A 23,290-nucleotide genomic window follows, 5' to 3' on the forward strand; every position below is an offset into this window, starting at 1 on the left:
GCATGAACTGTGATATCTATGTCCTGGGGTCTTTATGACAAGGAGACTCCAAGTTTCTCACCTAGGCTCAGCCTATGAGCCACTCACCCTTGAGCCTTTACTCAGCATCCACCAGGTGAGGGCCACAAAATTCTGCTTGCTTCCGTTGTACCATGTATTTCCATAGTGACTTCCAAGGTTTGTGAGTATTTTCTCCCTATGCCTGCAGGCAAAGATTGTTTTTTTATTTCTGTCTTTCCAGTGCATATGATTGATCTGAAATGTCAATAATTCTTAGTAACTCGGAATTGAAGAAGGAATTCATCACACAAAACAGGTATGTAATACGTACTCAATCCCATTCTCTCTTCCACAAACCTGTACCTGACTTGGAGACTCTGATCCAAATGAGGCCTTTTTACTAACAGCCCAGAAAGAACTTGTAAACTAAACTAACTGTATTTACCCAGTCAACAGCATGACTTTCCCCCTCTCTTGGACAAATGCTTCTACTGAATACATTACCATTAACTAGGATAACCAGAAAATATTAGTAGCTGATGGAGTCTTTCAGGATGGCAGGAAGAGCATCCAAAGAGGGATCCTTAGCATACGACATGGGAAATGAAGCACCACACCTCCTTCGTCTGAGAAGCAGGCTTAGAGATGTACCACACGGGTTGTCATGGATGGCCTGCAGCTGCCTACCAGAGGCAAAGGAAAGCGCAGTATGGGGTAAGCACTCTCTCGTGGAGCATGCACACTAGTCTGTCACCTTCCTTTACACATATTTTCTTTTAAGACATTTAGCACCGAGATGTGATTGGCTGTGAACTGAATTAATTTCTGGGATTCCCTCCCCCGCCCCAAACACGCACATATATACTCCCCAAGTTATGTCAAAAGAAATTCCATAGAATTTGGGATACAGAAAAGCAGAATTGATTGACATGCTCCAATCCTGACAGCTCCATATTATGAGCGACACACAGTTGTTAAAAAAAAAGACCATAGTATTTCTCCATATGGATTGGCAAGAGAGAGAGCCGAGCCATCCGGGAGACAAATCCTGCAAACGAAATGTAATTCCCAGTTATATAAAAATTTTAAGAAAAGAAACATGTTTGTAAAGTGCATAGAAAACTCACTGGAAGGAGTCAATGCGAAAGGTTAAAACCGATTACATCACAGAGAAGGAATATGAGAATGGCAGGAGACAGGAAGGGAATGCCGCTTGCCTTTCTTATTTCTGTTGCTGGACTTCTTGAGTCTTTCTTTCACAATGAGCTTCTATTTCCTCCTAAAGTCAAGGACTAGGAAACAGCCCCATTACTTAGCATAGACACTTACTCTAGCTTCTTGTGTGTCTGTTTCTCCAGCTGTAAAATCACGAGACAAGAAATGCTACTTCAAATGATGGTACCAATAACTATGTATAACTATATCTTTATCAGCATGAGCCTAAGAGCAGTGAAATTTATTTCTATAGGCCATTCATGTTCTGTATCAGAGCCTAACAGACTCAGTGATTCAAGACAGACATTTCGTTACCACTTGTGTATCAGTTGCAGCTTAACCATGGATAATGTAAACTGGGTTTGATTTAGCTGCTGAGTTAGGCTTTGTTCTATATGCTCATACCTTCTAAGGACCCGTGAGTTATCTTAGCATATCCTTCTCACAGGGACAGCAGCACAGACAACACAAATATGCAAGTCTTTTAATAGCAAGTCTCAGACCTCACACAATGAAATTCTCACTTTACTACAGGCCAAATGTCACAGGGTGACCAAAGTAAGGGAGTATAAGAGTCTGTGTTACCAACTACCTTCCTAGAATGTAAAGCACTTCAGTATCAAAACCAGGCAACTCTTGAGTAAACTGAGACCGGTGGCTCACTCAACTTCTCTCAGCTCTTCTAGTAAAATAAATTGCAAAAGCATCCAGCAAAAAGTGTCACACAGAAAGTGGGTGAAGAGTCAAGGCCCAAGGATGCAATCCCCCATGTTCAATGATGTAACCTCAGTAACAAGGTAAACAAGCAGGTAGTGAGTGGTCAGCATCATCTCTTGTAGATTAGTTTTCAGTTGGCTAAACATCAGATCTCCAACTCTGTCTTTCAACAGACGATTTCAAGAAATTCTCCTGAAATAAAAAGGCATTCAAGATGTTTCTGTAAGGAGTAGTTACAGTGTCAGACATGTGGCTAAGACAAATTAACAGAAAAACTTGAAATTCTTTCGAACCTAATTCTAAATTTATAACCAGGCATGGTTGTCCATGCCTGCAATTCCAGAACTGGGGAAATGAGGCAAGAGACTGCTGAGTTTGAAGCCACCTTTGCCTACGTAAAGAGAGGGTCTTTCTCCACTCTACTATCAACAACAACAAAATGCTAGCCATTGTGGAAAAGAATGTTTCCTCTGCTTCTGAAGACCAGTAAGAATCCTTATATCGACCACTTTCCTTCCAGGAAAAATGTTTAGTTTAGTTTTGTCTTGTTTTGTCTTGTTCCATTTTATTTTGTTTCAGTGTGTGTGTCATGTGTGTGTCATGTGTGTGTGTGTGTGTGTGTGTGTGTGTGTGTGTGCGTGTGTGCGTGCTAGTAACAAATTTTTTTCTTTGGTTCTATTTTAATTTTAATTTATTTATTGAAGTTATGTTGTTTTCCTCCCCCCCAACTCTTCCCAACTTCATGTTCTCTCTCTCTCTCTCTCTCTCTCTCTCTCTCTCTCTCTCTCTCTCTCTCAAAAAAAAAAAAAAACAAAAACAAAAACAAAAACAAAAGAAAGCACAAAAGGGGAGAGGAGTTCAATAGCTCAGTTTGCACTGGTCAAATAGTCCTAAGCATTAGACCCTGGGATGTGCTTGAGATATCCAGTGTTACTCCATTGAAGAAATGTTAGTTCAAAGCTATTAATTACAAATAGCTTCTTGGCCAGGAATGGGATTTTGTGCCCATGTTCCCTTTCTAGGGATGAAATTTTTCTGGTTTGAACCAAGGTATCTCTCATGAATGCTGCCACAGTCTCTTTATGTTTATGTATCAGTCCTGTCCTGTCTAGAAAACGTTGTTTCCTTGAAGACATCCACCACTGTCTTTGCAATGTCTTGGTCTCCTTTTCTATATAGATTTCTGAACCTTCAGTAGAGGGTATCCTAAAGACAACCCATTTAGGGCTAAGTCTCCCAATGTTTCTCACTCTCTGATGATAGTCCAGTTGTGAATCTCTACGATGATTGCCATCTACTGCAACAAGAACTTTCCCTAATGAGGGTTGAGTAATATACTGATCTAAGGGTATAACAATATGTCATTAGGGGCCGTTTTTATTGCTCTGATCATTTAGCAGAATAATTATAGTATTTTCCTCTAGACCCCTTGATCTACCTAGTCTCTGGCACTTGACCTCATTATCAGGGCCAAGTATGGTTTCTATCTCATAGAGCAGACATTAAATCCAATTTCTAAGAAGTGATTGGTTACTCCTATAGTGCTGTGCCAGTGTTACCTAGTGAGCATGTCACCCATGCAGGTCACTATTGTAGTTCATAGGGTTTGTAGGCATAAGACTGCTCATTACTTTTCTCCTCTGGTATCTTGTATTATACTTTCTAGCACTATAAATACTAACCAGGATTGAAACTTACAGTTGAGCACCAACTCAACTACTCCATGTACAATGATATAAGCATATACAGTGTCTTCAGCAAATAGTTCTTACTGTCAGGTTGTGGAGGGTAACCAATAGATAGCAGTAGCAATAGTCAGGTCATCTACAGAACTCCTTTGGCCGACATCTCAAAAAGATGTGATCATTCAAGCAAAGAGACAGCCTACAGAATAGAAGAAATAAAATGTTTGTCAATTATACATCTAACAGAAGGTTAGTGTCCATAATATACAAATAAGTAAAAGAAAGTAAACATCAAGAAAACTTATAACCCAAATTAAAAACCAGGTAGAGAACTAAACAAAGAGTTCTCTGAAGATTAAACATAAATGGCTGACTAACACTTGTTTTTTAATGTTCAACATCCTTAGCCATTAAGGAAATAAAAATTAAAAAATACTTTGAGATTTCATTTTGTTCTAGTCAGAATGGACATGATTAATAAAAACAAATGACAATCAAGGCTGGTGATGATATGGGGAAGGAACATGTATTCATTGGGTGTATAAACTCATACAGATGATTAAGGAAATGAGTGCAAAAGTTTCTCAAAAAGATGAAAATCAATATTCCATAAGACCCAGCTATATCACGCTTGGGCATACACATATACACACTACAACGATACTTGCTCACCCATGTTTATTGCTGCTCTATTAATAATAGTCAGAAATTGGAAAGAACATACATGTCTATCAACTGGTGACTGGCTATTGAAAATGTGGCATAGCTACATAATGAAATACTATTAAACTGTTAGGAAAAATAAAATTCGCAAATAAGTGGGTGGAGCTAGACATAATCATCCTGAGTTAGGTTACCCAGATCCAGAAAAACAAGCATTGTGTGATTTCCATGCTATATATGTGCTAGCTTTAGTTTTGTGCGTTCCATTCAAGATACTCTCTGAGTCACTGAGTTTAGGTGGCATGTTAGGTACCAGAGGGAAGGAAGAGATCTTTCAAGGACAGGCATGTAGAATATAGTGTTAGGAGGAGGTGGAGAGAAAATTAGAAAATGAGAATTAAAGGGCATGGGGGACGGAAGGACAGTCTAGAGAATTGACTATCAAGAGGGACAGCTAACACTAACGGTTTCCTGAAAAGCCACATGGAGACCTACTATTATTAAAGCTTTTGAAAACACATGTATATATGAAAGGAAGTTAAATGGAGTCACCATATGGTGAGGAAGACAAGTCTCAGACATCCTACACTTGTATCACATTTTACCAAGAAAGATGATTTGGCTTTAAGTCCTCTGCCTTTGTGTGGTCATGATTTTTCATTGTGAAACCCCAGCATTACTAATCTTTTTGCAATACTTAAGCCTGTAGTGGGTGGCTGTCCACTAAGCTTAACTCCATGCAGCTCTGCCGGCCGTTTCCTCCTGCCTACCACTTCCCTCTTCCTGTCTAGACTATACATCCCTCATGTACAGACAGGCCCTTACCGCACTGGATCAATCCGCAGACGAGGATCACAGAAAACACTTTCTCATACTTCTTTATCAAAGCCTCACATGTCCAGCACGTAAAACCTCAAACAAAAGCTTACAGTAAAGCACCTTCTGAATAGGAAAGGAAGGCTACCGTTTCTCCAGGTTCGTTTGGAGAAGAACTTGGACAAAAAAAAAAAAAAAAATCAAACAAAGAAATAGAAAACAGTAGTGACGTTTGCACAGATACTTTCAATGGGAAATGACTGTCAAAATAGTTGGAATGTCAATATGTCAGATTCAAAGCATCCAGGGAAACCAGTTAGGGTTTATATGACTTTGGAGCAAATTTCTGACCATATTTCTCCAAGTTAGTCTCAGGGCAGTGTAATGGACTCCGTAGAACATGTTTAGTGGTGAAGAAAGAGTAGTTTAGAGAGATTTTTTCAAGGAACCCAGTATTACACTTGCTGCTGTGTGCTCAGACGATGACGTCAACAGGGTCATTAACAGTATGAAGCTTTTGTAAACCACCCACCCTCCCTCACGGTTCTCTCCTGATCCCCCCACACTTGCACAGCCTCTATTCCTGGAAAGGGCACCTGCTCTTAAGGACCTCCAGTGATTTCACTGTAAGATTAAAGGCGGTGCCAGCCACCTGGGGCTAATAGAAAGTGTCAGCCACTCTGGTGGGCTTGAACTTTCAGTGCCGCTGAACATTTTCCAGGACATTTTCCACTCGACAGACAGGAGATCAAAGAACGAGCTGACTCCAAGATGCCCTCCTCTGAGGCCTTCTCTTGACCTTTCGGCTCCCCCTGCCATCTGCTTTCATTCTTGTTGAGTAGCAGGGCAGGTGGCTAAGAAGGGCATCCATCCAGGATGATCACCAATGGCCTGGGGTCATTCATAATCTGTAGTGTGGCCAGCCACCTTCAGCCTTTTCTTAAAAGCTCTCAGATGGTGTTCCAACTGTAGTAGGAAACGAAAATTCAGCCTGATGGGGCAGCTTTTCACTTGCCCTCGACATCTTCTGAGAGTAATGAAGCAACCAGCCTCTAAAAAACAACAGGCTCTCAGGCGACGGTGGTGCCTTTAATTCCAAAGCTTGGACGGCAAAGGCAGGTGGATAGTTGAGACCAGCATGGTCTACAGAATGAGTTTCAGAACTGCTACACAGAGAAAAGAACAAAACAACACACACACACACACACACACACACACACACACACACACACGCACACACACACATACACACACAATAGGCTGACAAAATGTAGGAAAGAAGATAAAGTAGTCTTGTTCCCTCAGCTCTTTAAAGCATCAATTGAACAACAAGAACAATATCCCATGGCAAATTCTACTCCAAATAAAAAACAACTCAGGGGACAAAAATAAGAAAAATCTATTGCTCTACGTGAAGTGTCTCCAGACACCTGTGAGAATGGCTTTCTTATAGTGTGCTACTGATGTGCTCGGGGAAAGAGAACACTTAGGACATAGAGATTTGCAATCTTATTTTCTTTAGGGAATAGAAAGTACAAAAGGAGAGGAAGGCACCAAGGTGATGAGAACGGGAAGACTTGGTCTAGAAAACACCATAGTGGGTTCATCACATTCAGGTAGCTTTGTTGAGAGTGGTGGTTACATGAAGTCTTCATCAAAAAGGTGATGCTAAGGGATGGTTACCAAAGACTTACTGCCTGCGAGGCAAGTCTCCTGTAAATTGTATTCTATAGGAATTTATAGTGCAAATACTAGTACACCTTCTCTCAGCTCTTGTACACACACACATACACACACACACATACACACACCATTTTTAACAGAGGATCAATATCACCTTATAATCACTGTAAGCCAAAGGGCAGAGAGGATGTAATTCTGTCATGGTTTGTGAAGATGTAAATTCCCATCAGTTGTCCTTGTACATTATTGACATTGCAAATGTTGGATTTTCATTGCAGATTTAAAGTACTTTACACTACCAGTCAGTACTCAAGTTAAAGCTTATAACTAAACATAAGAACTGAGTAAAGAGGTACGTACATTTGGGGTACTAATTAACCGATGTAAGTATTCACCATAGGAAGGGCATTATTTCATTTCTCATAGAGCAGCAACCAAATGCTTTCTGAGACCCTAAGAAATGAGTAGATAAAGTTGTGCCTCATTTAATTACTGAGAGCTATGCAAAATACTTGCTTCTCACAGCCCAAGTAGTGCAAGTGAAGGCAGGACAAAAGATCAGATCCCCAGGCGTGGATTAATGATCCTTCCAAACACAGAGCGCTTGGATTAACTGATGGCATTCATACTCTGCTTTGCAAAACCAAAGCAGAGCCGACAACCTTGGCTCACCAGCCAGATTGCGTTTTGATCTTTGAACTGGTAAATGAATTAGTGGGGAAATCACCTGTCCCGTGGCACTCAGTCTGCAGGGATTTTGTTACATCTTTCCTCCAGCTAGAAAAGCAGAGGCTCAGCTAGGTTAAATCATCTGTCACGCTGTACACCGGCAGTGAGATCTTAGCACTATCATCTCAAGCTCAGTCGGTCTTATCGCCAGAACTTAGTGTTGTAACCATTCTGACCCTTTCCCAAGACAAAGGAAAAGATCGCCATAATTCTTTGAAAGATTAAATGAGATCACAGCACCTATCTTTCTGGTAGAATTTCTTCTCACGCATGGAAACAGCTGACATCCTTTTGAAGGCTTCATAAGATCTAAACAGCCTCACAGGAGCATTGTCACTCTCTCCCCCTCCCCGTTGTCCCCTGTGCTGGCTGGTTTTATGTCAACGCAACACAAACTGGAGTCATCTGAAAGGAAGAAACGTCAGCTGAGGACTGGGATAAATTATAGACTAAATCTTTACCCCTGAGAATTCCTGTACAGACTACAATAAAGAATATAGAGCCTTCCAGCTGGGAATATCTGACAAAATGTTTTTATCACATCATTTGCAGATGAATAGGAACCATGAAGAACAAGATGGTTCTCAAAGCAAGGGAAGGGTTCCCAGCAAAGGTAACACCAGGAACATGTTTCTTATCGTAGCTGGAGTGAGGTGTAGGGACGACCAGCACCTATTGGAGAGAAAGCCAGGAATACTCTTAAGCATCCTACAAATGTCCGAAGGTGCCCCTCATCAGCCCCAGAAGTCAATTAAAACCTGATGAGAAACCCTTCTGTTGTAACATACGGAAAATGCCACCAGCTCAGAAGTGAAAAACATTTCAACAATCACCATGCGGTTTTGAAACCCGAGCAGAGACAACAAACCATGTTCACAGTAATGTGAGCTGGACCCTGTTGGTCTTGACCCCCTTGGGTTTGAATGATTGTTTCATTGGGGTTGCCCAAGACCTTCAAAAGACACAGATATTTACATTATCATTCATAACAGTTGCAAATTGCAGTTACAAGGTAGCACTGAAAATAATTTTATGGCTGGGGACCACCACAACATGAGAAACTGTATAAAAGGGTCATAGCATCAGGAAGGTGAAAACCACTCAGTTAGGGGCTTGACCTTAATCTGCCTCCACCATTACTCTTTAATAAGAGTCAAATCAGATAGAAGTCACAATGTTGTCTGGGCCTTTTCAATTCTGCAACTAAGCCACTAGGGGGCAGAGAAACACTAACAATCACTCAGCATTTGTCTGCTAGAATTTAGTAGTGTAAATCTTAATAACGCATTAAAACAGTTAAAAGCTTCTCCGCATAGTTTCATTAAGAACATGTATGTCTTTGCAGTTCAGAAGACTGATTCTGGGTTGTACTCGAATTCCCATCATGTCTGAACTGTGAAATATGGCAGCGATTAAGCTCGACACTCCGTTAAGCGAAGATTTAGTAGCCATTGATGACTATTGGGACATTACTATTATTTCACTTTAATAACGTATTATGACTGTATTGATAAAATGTTTTCTTTTATACAGATTTGATTCTAATGTGGGATAATTTGCATCAGATACGTTCATTGGATTATACCTACAGGATATCCCTATCAAAAACTTAGTATGTACATACTTAGTATGTACAGAATGAACTCTAAATTGGGAAAAATAGCATAATTTTGATATTGAGACAAACACAACCCACATGTCAGTTCTCATTTTTTCTGTTTATACAGACTACAGTAGAATGGACCTAACAAAAAATGTCATATTACCAGCCTTTTATAATGGAAGACATACTTGAATCTATCTCTCTTTCATTTTACAATAAAGGCACTGAAGAAACAGTCAGAGGAAGTCTGGTGAGAAAAGAAAAAAGGATGATTAAAGACAGGCCCAACGGCCTTCTCTTCCGATTTAAAGTTAACAATGTGAAGACGAACATATAAGAGATCTCTGAGATTGTTCTTGTGGCATCCCCCCCTCGTCTGTGATCACGATAATGAGAGTGAACATTTCTGTCCAAAAACCACTTCAAATTCCCTTAACCTATATCCACACGTACACACAGAGGAATAAGCAAACAAAAAGCTGTGTGAGGGTTTTGACATGGATCTGAGCAACACGGTCAACTCCAGTAAATGAAAAATCTGTGGCTCAGGAAGGTCAAAAAATCATATCAGAAAATGTAGACTTTGGGAGACTGGAGAGAGACCAGTTACACAAGTCTGATCACAGGCTATGCGGAGGTGAGCATGGTCTCTGCCTGATCATTGTCTTGAAGCTCTGGGGAAAATATTTTTTATGTCCTATATCTCAACTAAGAAAGTGTTGTAAACATCATGGTCTTTATGAGTGGACAGAATCGGTTACAGCAGTCCTTGGCATGTATTAGCCTATTAAATATTACTCATAATTATCCTATTATTTTAAAGGTAAGCCAATTTAAAGATTCTTTTGTTTTACACTAGATGCAAATTTTCTTTCTCGGGTATTAAATCCTGGTATTTCAAAGAAAGAAAGAAAGAAAGAAAGAAAGAAAGAGAGAGAGAGAGCGGGAGGGAGGGGGGAGGGAAAGAGAGAGAGAGGGAAAGAAAGAAAGAAAGGAAGAAAGAAAGAAAGAAGGAAGGAAGGAAGGAAGAAAGGAAGAGAAGGAAGGAAGGAAGGAAGGAAGAAAAGGAGGAAGGGAGGGAGAGCAAGAGGGAAAGAAAGAAAGAAAGAAGGAAGGAAGGAAGGAAGGAAGGAAGGAAGAAAGAAAGAAAGAAAGAAAGAAAGAAAGAAAGAAAGAGAAAAAGAAGGAAAGAGAGACAGAAAAAAGCAAAGTGCTTAACACACTGGACTTTATAGGTGTTGAGAAACTTGGGGATTTGGCTTAATTTCAGAGCTGTCCCAAGACAATCATCATAACGGAGGAAGGGGCACCCTCATTCTTTTGCCTTGCTTTTACTTCAGGATATACCCCACTCCCTTCCTTTCCTATAAACAACAGGTGCAAAGATTGGAGGGAGGAGAGAATATTCTGCCTTCCTTTCTTCCTTCCTTCCTTCCTTCCTTCCTCCCTTCCTTCCTGTTTAGCCACCAACACAGCCAGAGTGAGCCAGAGTAATGGAATCACAACAAGCAACAAAGAAAAGACATTTGAGCTCTTTCGGTCCCCGGCACTTCGGGAGCCACAGGTTACAGTGCAGACATGGCCAAGTCCAAGAACCACACCACACACAACCAGTCCTGAAAATGGCACAGAAATGGCATCAAGAAACTCCAGGCATGAAGATATCAGTCTCTTAAGGGGGTTGACCCCAGATTCCTGAGGAATGTGCGCTTTGCCAAGAACCACAACAAGAAAGGCCTGAAGAAGATGCAGGCCAACAATGCAAAGGCAGTGAGTGCACATGCGCAGAGGCCATGGGGGAGGGGGGCCTAGTGAAGCCTTAGGCCATCAAGCCCAAAATGCCAAAAGGTCCCCAGCCGCCAACTCAGCCATTTGGTTTTCATGGCTCACCCCAAGCTTGGGAAGAGGATTCGAAGCTACATGGCCAAGGGTCTCTGCCAACCAAAGCCCAAGGTTTAAACCAAGGCAGAGGCCAAAGCTCCAGCTCAGGCCCAGGCTTCGGCTCCAGCTCAGGCTCCCAAAGGTGCCCAAGCCCCCTCCTGTCAATGTGCAGACAGACAGACGGCTGTGACAGGCCCACCTACACACTATTGCAGATGACCAGTGTTCTATGCTGTTTTTACAAATAAACTTGAGGCAAGAAAAAGATAACAAAAAAAATTTTAAAAAGAGAAAGAAAAGAAAAGACACTTGAAGCCATTGAGTTGTTTCCTTTGAGAAGCTCAAAGCTCATTCAACATTTGTCCCCTTTTCCAGATTCCAGGAAGTTTCGATGGATGCTGAACAATAACTGGTTATTTTTAATTTTCGAGAAGCTAGGGGGTCAGGAAAAAATGAAGGATCCAGGGACAGGAGTAACAGAGCAGATAAATCCAGATTGAAACATCTTGTCTTCATATCTGCAAACAAATGGTTAATGCCTTGATGCGTTGCCATGGAAACAAGACCCCTGTGTCAGGTTGACATTGATTCTAGCAATAGAATGTGCCTTGCACTTCCTTCAACCTTGATTGTATTTTCATTCAGAAAAAATAAAATAAAATAAACAATCTTCGTTTTAAGAGGTCAGCCCCAAATCCTACCAAAATATCAATATGGTCAATATGGTAATGTGAAATTCCATTACTGAAAATTTGCAAATTCATTTACATCACATCTTATTTAATGTGACCTTAAAAATGAAAAATTAAGGCAGGTATGATGATGTACCCCTTTAACTCCAGCACTCCAGAGACAGAGGAAAAGAGGATATTGTGAGGTCATAGTAACCAGGGCTACACAGCGATACTTTGCTTGAAACAAAGAAAAAAATTAAGAATTAAAATATATATATATATATAAAAAGCAGGGACTACAAAGCGTGCACTAACATTGTACCCTTATAATTTCCTTTTTTTTAAAAATGTAGCTCAGAGGGGGTCTCTCTAGTGGAAAAATATGTTGAAAAATATATCTTTCCCTCACAATTAAAATGGCTATAAAGTGATAAAAACAGACTGGGTTTGAATGTTTGCCCTGTGTCCTTAATCTATGGTCCTAAACTCTGGGGATGGAGATACAATTCAGAGACTCAAACCATGCTTAGTATATACGAGGACCTAGACTCAACCCTTAGAATGGTAGAAACTAAATGAATCTATAGCTTCCCATTTCTCATTAGTAGCATAAAGACAATAGAATCTCCTACCTAGTAGGATGTTCATGAAGATTAACTGAGTTAAAACACTTTGTGTCTTGGACTCTCCACACTTTATACAAGTCTTGGTTGCAAGGCCAATTACTTTAGAATAGTTATAAATACTTGAAGACACAAAAGGCACTTAATATTGTTTTTAGATGCCCTGGAATTTGAGTAGAATTTTTTCCCTGTTTTCCTTTGGGGTTGGAGAAGAGAGAACCTTAATCATAGGTCTCCAAGCACTTAAAGAGCACTTGTATTATTCTGTGGGAAACTGAAAGAACAATGTTCCAAGAAGGGGGTTGGATTCACTGAGGAGGATTTCTACTGTCCTCCATTTGGGTTTTGTAGGTTCCACGCAAAGCATTTTGTTGCGTCTGGTCGCAGCTCAGGGCCAGCTTGAATGGGAGAACCACTGAGTGATAAACCAGCTGCCAAGCCCTTTTCTCTTTCATCGTGGATCTGGACTAGAAATTACCTAGCAACCACTTGAGTAAATGATGGGGAAACTTAACAGAGTGCTTTCACAATCATAATCAAGCAAACATCATTACCGTGTCTCTCCTGGCCGTATTTCCTGAGCCCTGCTCGTCTGCAAGTCATCAAAATAAGCAGTTCCAATTAAGAGTCACAGTGACACAAACACCTCAGATGAAAGATGCTGAGAAAATACGTGCTCACAAAGCCCTTGAAAAAGTAGTCCACATGTAGCCCATCTGTTCGAACAAACAAATGTATATCCAACATCTCACAATGGGATGTTGTGGATGAGAAATATTTGTCATGACACAGAATCAGTATCTTGGGCAAATGTAACCAGTCACTGAGAATGTTTGAATATTTCTTCTCTTTGTCACCCAGTGATATGATTCAGGGTTGGTTCCACCGTCTCCATCGAACCCCTAAGAGCCTGAAGTTGGAAGGTTCTAGAAAGCTGAGCTCAACACCAGGCATTTTCCATATAGCTGTGCACAGACCACAGCATAAGCATTTGCAGTAGCAAATTTCAGTTGCCAAAAGGTAGTTTATCTATCCTAAATCTATTTACTGATCAGCTACTAAGTAATGTACATTGGGTTTTGTGCTCGAAGTACAAAAGTAAATAAAATTAAGTCCTCATATTCAGTAACATATTACTGGGAAAGATGAGCTAAGGAAGGATATAGTAAAGCGATGTGAAGCCTTTGCTGAGTAAGAACAGGGTGCTGTGTAAGTATACAGTTAACCTTGATCAAACTTCAAACATCTTTGATAAGGCTTACTTGTCTAAATTTCTGCACACATTAACTTTCCCAGACCTTTTGATGGTCCTGAAAGAACACAGGGTGCACAGTGCTTAAGTCATTTATAGTCCTTTCTTCTTGCCATTTTAGGATGAACAAGTTACATACTGGGAGGATGAAGGAGAGCCAACACGCCATGCTGCTTGAGAAATGAGTTTGACTCCATTAAATATCGCAAAGGAAGAGAAACTCAGGAGAAGGAAGCATAGACCAACATCATCACCATGAGCCCTGGCAAGAGTGCCTCCGCTACAGGAATTCTACTTCTGTGTCCTGTTCTATAGGTATGGAAGCTACAGAGCCAAGAGGTCATGCCTCCTGGACTACCTGTCCTACCACTGACCCCACTCTCTAATCCAAAGTTCCCACTTCAGTGGCCTGAGGCCCTGTTCCGAATGTCTTCAGAACTCTATCTCAAATCTAAACTAATAAGAGTGGAATGAGGTGCTGTCTGCTGATAAAGAATGACCTCTACAGGGATGTGATGTGAATAGCCCCTGGAGGTGCAGGCCGAATGTCCATAGTCCTGCATGCAAATCCTTTTGAGGGACTGTGGAAAGCTGGGGTGGAAAGCTAGTGGGCTCTAATACTCTGGAGTCTAAAAAATCCGGACTCTAAACTTAGCTTTAGAAAGCATTTTAAAGGTGGCTTGGTTTTTTAATCAAAAACTGGGGGTTATGTGTTTTATTATAAATTCGGAAGTGGAGCACACCTCATTCCAAGCAAGCTGTATCTCTTTTCATGAATCTGTCTTAGTTCTGTCATTCCTTCTTACCTTCTCTGGCCCACTTCCTCTCTTGTCCCTTCTGTTAGCCTCGTGGATACACTTTAAGAATTTAGAAACATAGGGCATGCATGGCCTCTGTTTATTCCCAAGCTCTGGGCTTGGCAAATGTTTAGGAGTAGATAGAAGAGGATCAAGTTCTGTGTGTTAGGAAGACTAAAAGCACATGAATAAAGCTGGAAGCTCGAATTTGAAGCAGAGAAAAAGAACGCCAGGCCACGGCGTTCAGAGGAGGGCAGGCATACCTACTTGGACTGACAGTCTGAGTTTGAGTTTGGTTGTGAAAGTCATGGAGACCAGGAAGGAGCCCCAGCTGAAGAGCAGATGCTGGGGTTGGAGAACCAATCTGCTCTCCTTGCCAAAGAAATACCACACACACATTTATTTTTTTCCCCTTTCATTCCTTTGCTTCTATTTTGAGTTGATGGAGGAGGCAGGGAGAATGAGAAAAGATGAAAATGCCTTTTATAATAATAGAGTCCCAGAGTTCAAGTAGAAAGGCATGTTGCAGATAGAAGAGCCAACATTTAGGGGAAAACCAGAAGGTCTCTCATTCTTCACTCGCTATTCTACTGGGGGAAAATGAAATCACAGCAGTGCCAAAGCTCAGGAACCCAGGGACATCAGTAGCAGGACAAGGGGACGGGTCAAAATAGGCCTATCAAAACAGGTTACCAGAGAGCTAAGGTAGGTTCTTGCACAAGAGATTCAGCATGTTGGAATGAAGCTTGCTTCCCCTCCAAGTCTTGTGACTCACTGGGGTTCAAGCAGAAGATCCCCAGATGTCTGCTGGATCCCAAGAGGCAGGCTGTTGGCCAGGTGTGCAGATAGCAATGGCGGGCTCTCCCTTTATAGACCGTACAAGGCTTTATCTACTTATAATTGACAGATACTGAACAAGCAGCATTCCACTTCTGTCACATAGAGATATAGCATACTGCTATGTGGTAACTATTGATCACATATTCTTACTAAAAATTGGAGAATCACTTCATGGAAAACTATAGTATTACTGCTTTGTATTGTTCGTTGTGGGGTAGTAGAGAAGGGAAGGAGCCAAAACTTCAACTGTGCCTCCGATGAACCCTCCCCCAAACAGTTGATCTTTCTCCATCCTGCAGTAGAGTCATCTGGACTGTAAGCTATCAGACTCCCACAGTGAGACTTGAAACTGTGAGCTGGGGCAGCACAGGGATGAGATCAACAGAGATGGAGAACATTACAGCAGCAGCCTCCGAGATGTCCAGAGGCATGGCAGAAAGACAGCAAGAATTCTGGGGCAGGCTCTTAGCCTGACTGCCCCAGGAGAAGGATCCTGGGGGTGGAAGATACAGCCCACTCTTTTCCCAAGCGAGGACCTCCAGCCTGCCCAACCCCTAGCTTTCCACGTCTACCTAAGTAAACTCCCAAATTCTTCCCTGTAAAATGAACCAGTCAACCAGCATCCTAAGGAGTCCTTGCCTCCAAGTGAGGATTGCCGGCAAGTTTCAAACCCTGAAGTCATGTTAGAAATTATTTGTAAGAGCACAGATTTTCACACAGTCACAGTTTATGAGGATCCCCCATTTTTAGCTAAGGACATTTAACACAATACCACCTTTCACCACTGTGCCTGCTTGTCAAATTCCCCCAGTGTGCGAATTGTTACAAAGCCAGTTGGCTATCTGTTACTACAGAATGGGGTCTTCAAAGAAAAGAGAACTTTTTTTTTTTTTTAATCTCTGAAATCCAGTGATTCTTGATATGTCTGTGCAAGGCAATCCAGTGAGAATAAGGATGTTAATTTGATGAGGTAGGGGGAGCCTGCATTGCTGATGGAGGAGGGTACCGAAGAACACAAACCAAGACTGAGAAGTCAGTTCATTGTCCCCACCCTCACCCCCAAGTCCCGCCTTCAATCCTGGTTAACCATCACACTTAAGTAGAAAGATTCTCCTTTAAAAATGTCATTTTGAAAATTAGAAAAACATACACATCATATGCAACTAAACAGATGTTTCCATGCCTCCTCCTCCTCCTCCTCTTCCTTCTCCAGTCTCACAGGAAACACATGTCTGTGTTGTCCTAAGTCCAGTTACTAATTAGCATGTTTCAGTAGCACATTTCAGAGAGGATGGGGAGGACTTTGAAGGGATTCCTTCCTTTCAAATGGAGACAGCTGGTCTTAATTACCAAGCAGGAAGAGAATGTGCCAATAGATCCTTGAAAAGCCAGAGAGTGGAGCAAAATGCCTGGGAGTCTTTGGTGCCTGCTGGAAGGGCTTCTCACTAGAGGTAGGAAGGAGTTGTGTGCTATCTACAACTTCACCTTATCCCAGCAAGCAGTTGTCTGGTTTCATCACCCTGCAAGGAGGTGGGAAACTGCCCAAGAGCTCGATACACTCACAGGTCATTTCACATCATACCTGCAAATTTCATGGAGGTGACATCAGAGCTGGGAAGTAAAATATGTCACCCTCCCTCCAATATAGAAACTAGGACCTTCTTTTAAAACCAACACCAAGGACAAAGGTTTCAACATTTATTTTTATAAGTAATGTAAGAGCACTTGGTCCATACAGCCTAAAGGATTCCTGGGGTGGGGGGAGTATCTGAGGACTAACAAGGGGAGTAGGGGGTGGGGGGGAAACCACTTGATTGGCCAAGCTCAGTGATGTAAATTCTAGCCTAAAAAGAAGAGAAATGAGTGTTGCAGAGATGTGGGTTTCCACAGGGGTGGGAGTGGGGGTGGGCACTGTGATGTGTACCACCCCTAAGCAATCTTTCAAGAAACCTTTTACTTATTTATTTATCAATCACATATAGCAATACTATGAGAATGCTGTGGATCTGCTCCTTCCCACAGCATCAATGGATGTCACTGCTCCACTGAGTGAGGCGAGCAGACTTAAAATGGCTGACATGCTTGGTAGAAGGGGGCTTTATAGAGCTGGATTGGAATATGAGAATGTGCCCACTAGCTGGGCTGAATGCCCCTACCTTCAGTTGTGTTGGCATTATAAAAATAATCCTATCCTGATTTCTGAAAGCATGGATTCGTTTTTTTTTTTTCCTCCTTCATGATTTCTATCTTCAGGAATACTAAAACATTTCAGAAAGCAGAGGAAGTGCTCCCCCTTCCAAATAGTCAACATTAAAAGACAAAAATAATAACTCATAATAATTGCGTGATAAAGGTAATGACTCAAACAGCATTAAAAGCCCACACACCACCTACATTCACTGTCTGGAAACTTCCAAACTTCATTGTTTTTTAACAAAGCCTAAAAAACTAACTTGGCATTTCTTGATGTCAAAGAAAAAGTAATTTTTCATTTATTTCCCTGTTTGTTTGGTTGGTTCATTGGTTGGTTAGGTACTTTGTTTTGTTTTGTTTTGTTTTTTGTTTTAATGAAACACCTAATTTTTTGCAAGAGACTAAGCCCAGAGCCTCTCATCATGAGATCATGCTGGCTTATTTCATGAGCACAGAGGGACAGGATCTGGTCCATAGTAGATGGTTTCTTCATGAATGGGTCAACATACAGCAATGCTGTTGTGTTGTTGTTGTTGTTTCAAATGCAGAGCCTTTTGAGCCTGGGAAAATTGTTAGTGCTTGGAATTACAGTAGAGAATAAACATTTGCCAATCATATGTGACCAAGGAAGGAAGGAAGCAGCCTCATGTTTGGTCATGAAGAGGCCTGAAGGGAGACACAGGATGACCAGCATCTGGCTAGGTCATCTCAAAGACTCCTGGAGTTATTTCAAGGGCACAATGCTGCCCATTCTGAGATTGCAGCAGTTTTCTTCAAGCCTGGCTCTGTCCCCTCTTACCATGCTGGCTCTGTGACAGATTCTGGCTCTTGACATGTCTCCCTTGCTAGCTTAGTAGCTCCATTTTGCATCTGAACTCTTGCTTATGCTGTTTCCTTTGCACCTTTTCTTCCATCTTAGAAATTCCAGGCCATTGCTCAAGTCATGTGCCAGTCCCACCGTATAGATTTATTGCCCCCATATGTTTGAACCACTGTTATCAAAAGTAAGATGGTGCCATTCACTTCTTTACTCAGGGAATTGTTCAATAACTGGGTCTGCAACTCCCAAATCATCTCTTCCTTGTCTGTCTCCTCCCTCGAACCTTCATTATAGAAGCACACGATTCATCCTCCTGCCTCATCCTCAAGAGTGCCATTCTGCAGGTGTGTGTGTGCTGCCGACCTGGCTCTCCTACCTTTTCTACTTGCCACTAGGTGACTTTTTGTGCACACTATCACACTCAATAGAGTCTCCAGTTTGAGGTATGAGTTATCCCTTGTCCCATTGCCTTCAGATTTGTCTGCAATATTGAAACCAGTCGGAAAGAAGTCAGGTTTGGTTAATGCTACAAGAGGTTTCGGGGTGATCAGTATTGACAGCCAAAACCCAAGCTGACGTCTACTTAATGTCTACAGGTAGATGAAGAGCTGTGTTGATGCAGTTAATGCATAAGGGCCAATTAACATGGAAGGGTGTGAACATCCTGTGAAGGGTCTAAGTGCCTTTATACAGTTACAATAGAGAGCTATTAAACTCTTTCACCTCACTCCCCTCTAAAAGATAAAGATGGAAATTGGATCTATATCATAGAGATTTGTTTGCAAAGATAACACAAGGACACACAGAAACTGAGACAGAGAAATCCCACCAAAAACCCAAGACATTTATGCCATCATTAAGTACTTAACCAAGAACTCAAGTACATGCTTCAAAGTTGCAGTGGTCTGTAGCTATGGCACATGATAAATCTAGGAAAAACTGGTTTGTTCAACTTAGCTTTCACAAACATATAGTCACTTAAATTACTTAAGATTCAACTAGATACTTACATGTAAGTAATTGAAATTTGACCCTTGCGTTCCACTCTATAAAATAAATGTATGTAATGGCCATAAAAAAAGAGAAAATAAAAGCTTGAATAGGCCAAAACAACCAAATGAACATGAATAAAAGAGCCCAAAGGAAAGGCACAAGATTCCCAGACAAACCATTATGGACAAACAAACGAACAAAAAACAACTCTAAAAACAACATTGAGTTCATTTTGTGTTGGCCATATATAAACTGCTGGGCATGGAACCTGCTCTTAAGTGTGGTTTGTGCTGGAGAAAACTAGTTTTTTTTTTCTTGTGAGTGATTAACCATTGAAAATAGTTTCTGGATGAGCACATGTAGAAGCTCATGAGCTTCCTCTGAGCTCTGGACTCCGTCTGCTTAGACCTGTGCAGACCCTGTGCGTGCTGCTACAGTCAATGTGAGCTCACATGAGGGCCTGGAAGACTGTTTCCTTGGTGTCTTTCATTCCTATTGACTTTTATTATCTTTCTGTCTCTTCTTCTGCAGGGTTCCCTGAGCCCTGGGGAGAGAGATTTGATGGAGGTATCCCATTTAAGACAGTCTTCCAAGGTGTCTCAGATACTAGACTTAAATGTTAAATCATAGAACTACTACAAGAATATAGGAAGATATATACATCTGTATAAGCAGCCACTCTTTCAAAGAACAAGCATCTACCATGCAGGACACCGACACAGAAACAGACAAACAGTATAATACCAAAGCAGAAAGCTTTTTCCAGCCAAGGAAACAGCCAGCAGAATGTAGAGGCAACAGAAAAATAGGTAAAAATACAAACTAATACATATCTTAGCACCATATTCACTGTCCAAGCATCTAGAATATATAAAGAATTTTAAATTCAACAAATTACAAATAACCAAACATTAAACTAGGCTAAGGCTGTAAATCAATAAATTTCAAAAGACTAAATTCAAGTGAATAACAGATTTGTGAGAAAATGTTCAGCTAAGCTGTGAGGATGATAGAGGTCAAAACTATAGTAAGACATTCTGCTAATCATAATGGCCATCATCAGAGGATCAGAGGAGAAAGGCAGGGAGGGGGATTTCTTCCACGTGTCGGAAGGAATATAAATTCTCATACTGAAGATAGAGACCAGTGTGGAGGTTCCTTAAAAGAATAAAATTAGAACTACCACACAATCCAACCATTCCTTTTCTAGGCATACATCCAAAGGAATATCAGCAAGTGAAAAACACACCAAAATGTCCATGATCACAGCTCACAACTGCTAAAAAACAGAGTTCACCTACTCACTTGTGGGATGGATGTGAAATTTTTTAAAATGGAATAGATAGATATATATTATCATACAGATGATAGATAACAAATTAGATAGATGTGATAATTAAATCAACTGATCAATAGATAATATAATATTGATTATAAAAAATAACAAACTGCCATTTGCAACGAAATAGATAGAATTTTACTATTATTGTAATTTAATCAATTGATTAGAGAAAAAACAAATGTTGCCTGATATCTCTCACATATACATGCCAGAGAAAGTGAGTTGGAGTATATACTGGAGATTACTAGAGGCTGAAATGGAGGAGGGCAACAGAAGGAGGCTGGATAATGAGTAACAAGACACCATGGGTAACAGTAATATGTTCTGATGTTCCCTTGAATGAAGGAACTCAAAGGCTGCAATACAGTATGCTGATGAGGAAAAGCAGGTCTTACCCTGCTCTGAGCGGTATAGGAGTTGAATATCATGTTATCCTACATAAAGAACTACAATCAGTTGTCAATCAAAAATGCCTGACATTTAAAAGGAAACTGTTAACTATCCTGATTTGACCATTATATGCTATATATGTACATTATATGTGTAATTTATAAGACATTATCTGTAAACTTGTGTAAGTAAAGAACAAATGCTAAAGACTCCTAATCTTGAAAACTTGGTGCCACGAAGGAACCACAGTGACTTCACAGTCATTCACACATGATTAAAACTGGAATGTTAGCTAATGACAGTGTACAAATTCAACCGATTTTCCAGTCTCAGAAATCAGAATTGTTTAAAAATATTTCCAATCACATGTATAATTTCTGGCCATCATGGAAGGAGAACTCTCAAGGTTCTGAGGTCTTTAATCCTCAGATTACCCTAAGGAACAGCCACTGTGAACTTTAGTGTAGGTCTGTGACCAAAACCTAGACAACAAGTCACCTCATAACCACTGCCTCTTTCTTTCTCTAGGCATAGGCTTTCAGAATTAAGGCACAACAGTATCTCTGGGAACAGACTCGTGGGAGAAGCTGGAGTAGTCAATTTGCGGACTCATTTTCTATGATGTTGGCAGAATGTGGGCTGTCATCACAGGACTGGTATTGTATTGCTTCCTCCAATCTTACAATTGCCACAGTGTAGCACACTGTTATTTTTGTCTCAGTGATGGGCTGATTATAAAGTGAAGCATCCCTGCCTGGCCAGTGTGCCAGGTGCCAGCTCAAACAACTCCGAGTGTTATTGCTTCTCCATAAAATGCAAATACGGATGTGGAGGGGAAGGAATCAGGGAGCCACCACTCAATAAACCCTTCAAACCATACCACAAAGATACCAGATGCCTGCGAGAATGTATTGTGTTTGGACAAGTTCTGTTTAATCTCCTCTGGGATCAAGGGAGAAATTCAACCAATGCATGCCGAATGCAGGGAAGCTCACAGTTATGGCCAACATCTGGAAATGAAAACAGTTCTCTCTCTCTCTCTCTCTCTCTCTCTCTCTCTCTCTCTCTCTTTTCTTTTCCCTATTGAGGGTGCAGAAAGAAGGTGGGGAAAGATAGTAGAGCTGCACTAAGATGGAAATGTCTAAGTAGTTTGGTACATTTCTCCCCACATATAAATTAGAACTTGAGCCACTCATCAATCCAACCTGTGCCAAGACCTGTGAGAAACTGTAGGAGATAGGACTATGGCCAGAATAAACATAGCCCTTGATCTCAAGAGACTTGTATTGGGCTTGAGAAGCCACAATAATAATAATAATAAGAAAAACAATGACAACAAATTTAAATGATTATGGTTTGGAGGAAAGCAGGTTATTGTTGCTGAGATGGAAAGAATAGATGGTTCAGGACAAGGAAGTAAGTGTAGTGCTGAAGACAAAAGGAGTCTAGATACAATAAAGGCCTGAAGGAAATCCCTGAGGCAGACGAAATAACAGGAAGTATGCGTGGTAACAATGCAAAGGGTAAAAGGCCAGCTAAAGCAGAGCCACTACATTGGGACTTACAATGTGAATAGAGTAGAAACTTTCTAGACAACAGCATGTAGAAACAAAAAGACATGATGTGATTTTAAATAAACTAACATAGGAACCAGCAGACAGTTTCTTGAAGCTGATTACTAAGGCTCAAACCATGGTTCAGCCAAATATTAAGTGGGTGACTTACTGTTTCACACCTACAGAAAACAATAATAATAATACCTGTTCCATTATTATAGTACTCAAATGAATTACTTCATGAAAACCTATAGAACAGTGGCTGAGTCATAGCAAAAACTTAATAAACACATACATATATATTCATGCAAATATATGGATATATATTATAATATAAATAAACATTACATATATACTAACAAAGTTCATAGTCATAAGATTATTATTCTTTGTGTTGAACCAAAAAACAACTGGAGCCCAAGAAAAAGTGCTATCAAACAGATACTAAGAGAAAACACACTCAGTAAGATTAAACAGAAATCTAGAAGGTCTGACCTAAGAGGGCAGTGCATTGCTGGAAAGAAAGAAATGGAGCAATATGTACTCTGGGCATGGACCAATGGGAATGCCTGATGCATCATATATGAAAGTAAAAGAAGGAGATATCAAAAATGGGTATTAGAATTTGAATATTCAGATGATTTATACAATCCAAGTCCCCATCTCCATATGAATGAACAAATAAATTATGACATATATCCATCAATTCTGTATCATCTAGGTGAAGCAATAATAAATCCAGAATATTCAGGAAAACATTACACCTATACTGAGCATACACAGGAGTTTTTTTCCTTGTTATACTATTCCATAACAAA

This window comes from Micromys minutus (genome assembly GCF_963924665.1).
Source record: "Micromys minutus genome assembly, chromosome: 22".
NCBI classification, from domain to species: Eukaryota; Metazoa; Chordata; class Mammalia; order Rodentia; family Muridae; genus Micromys; species Micromys minutus.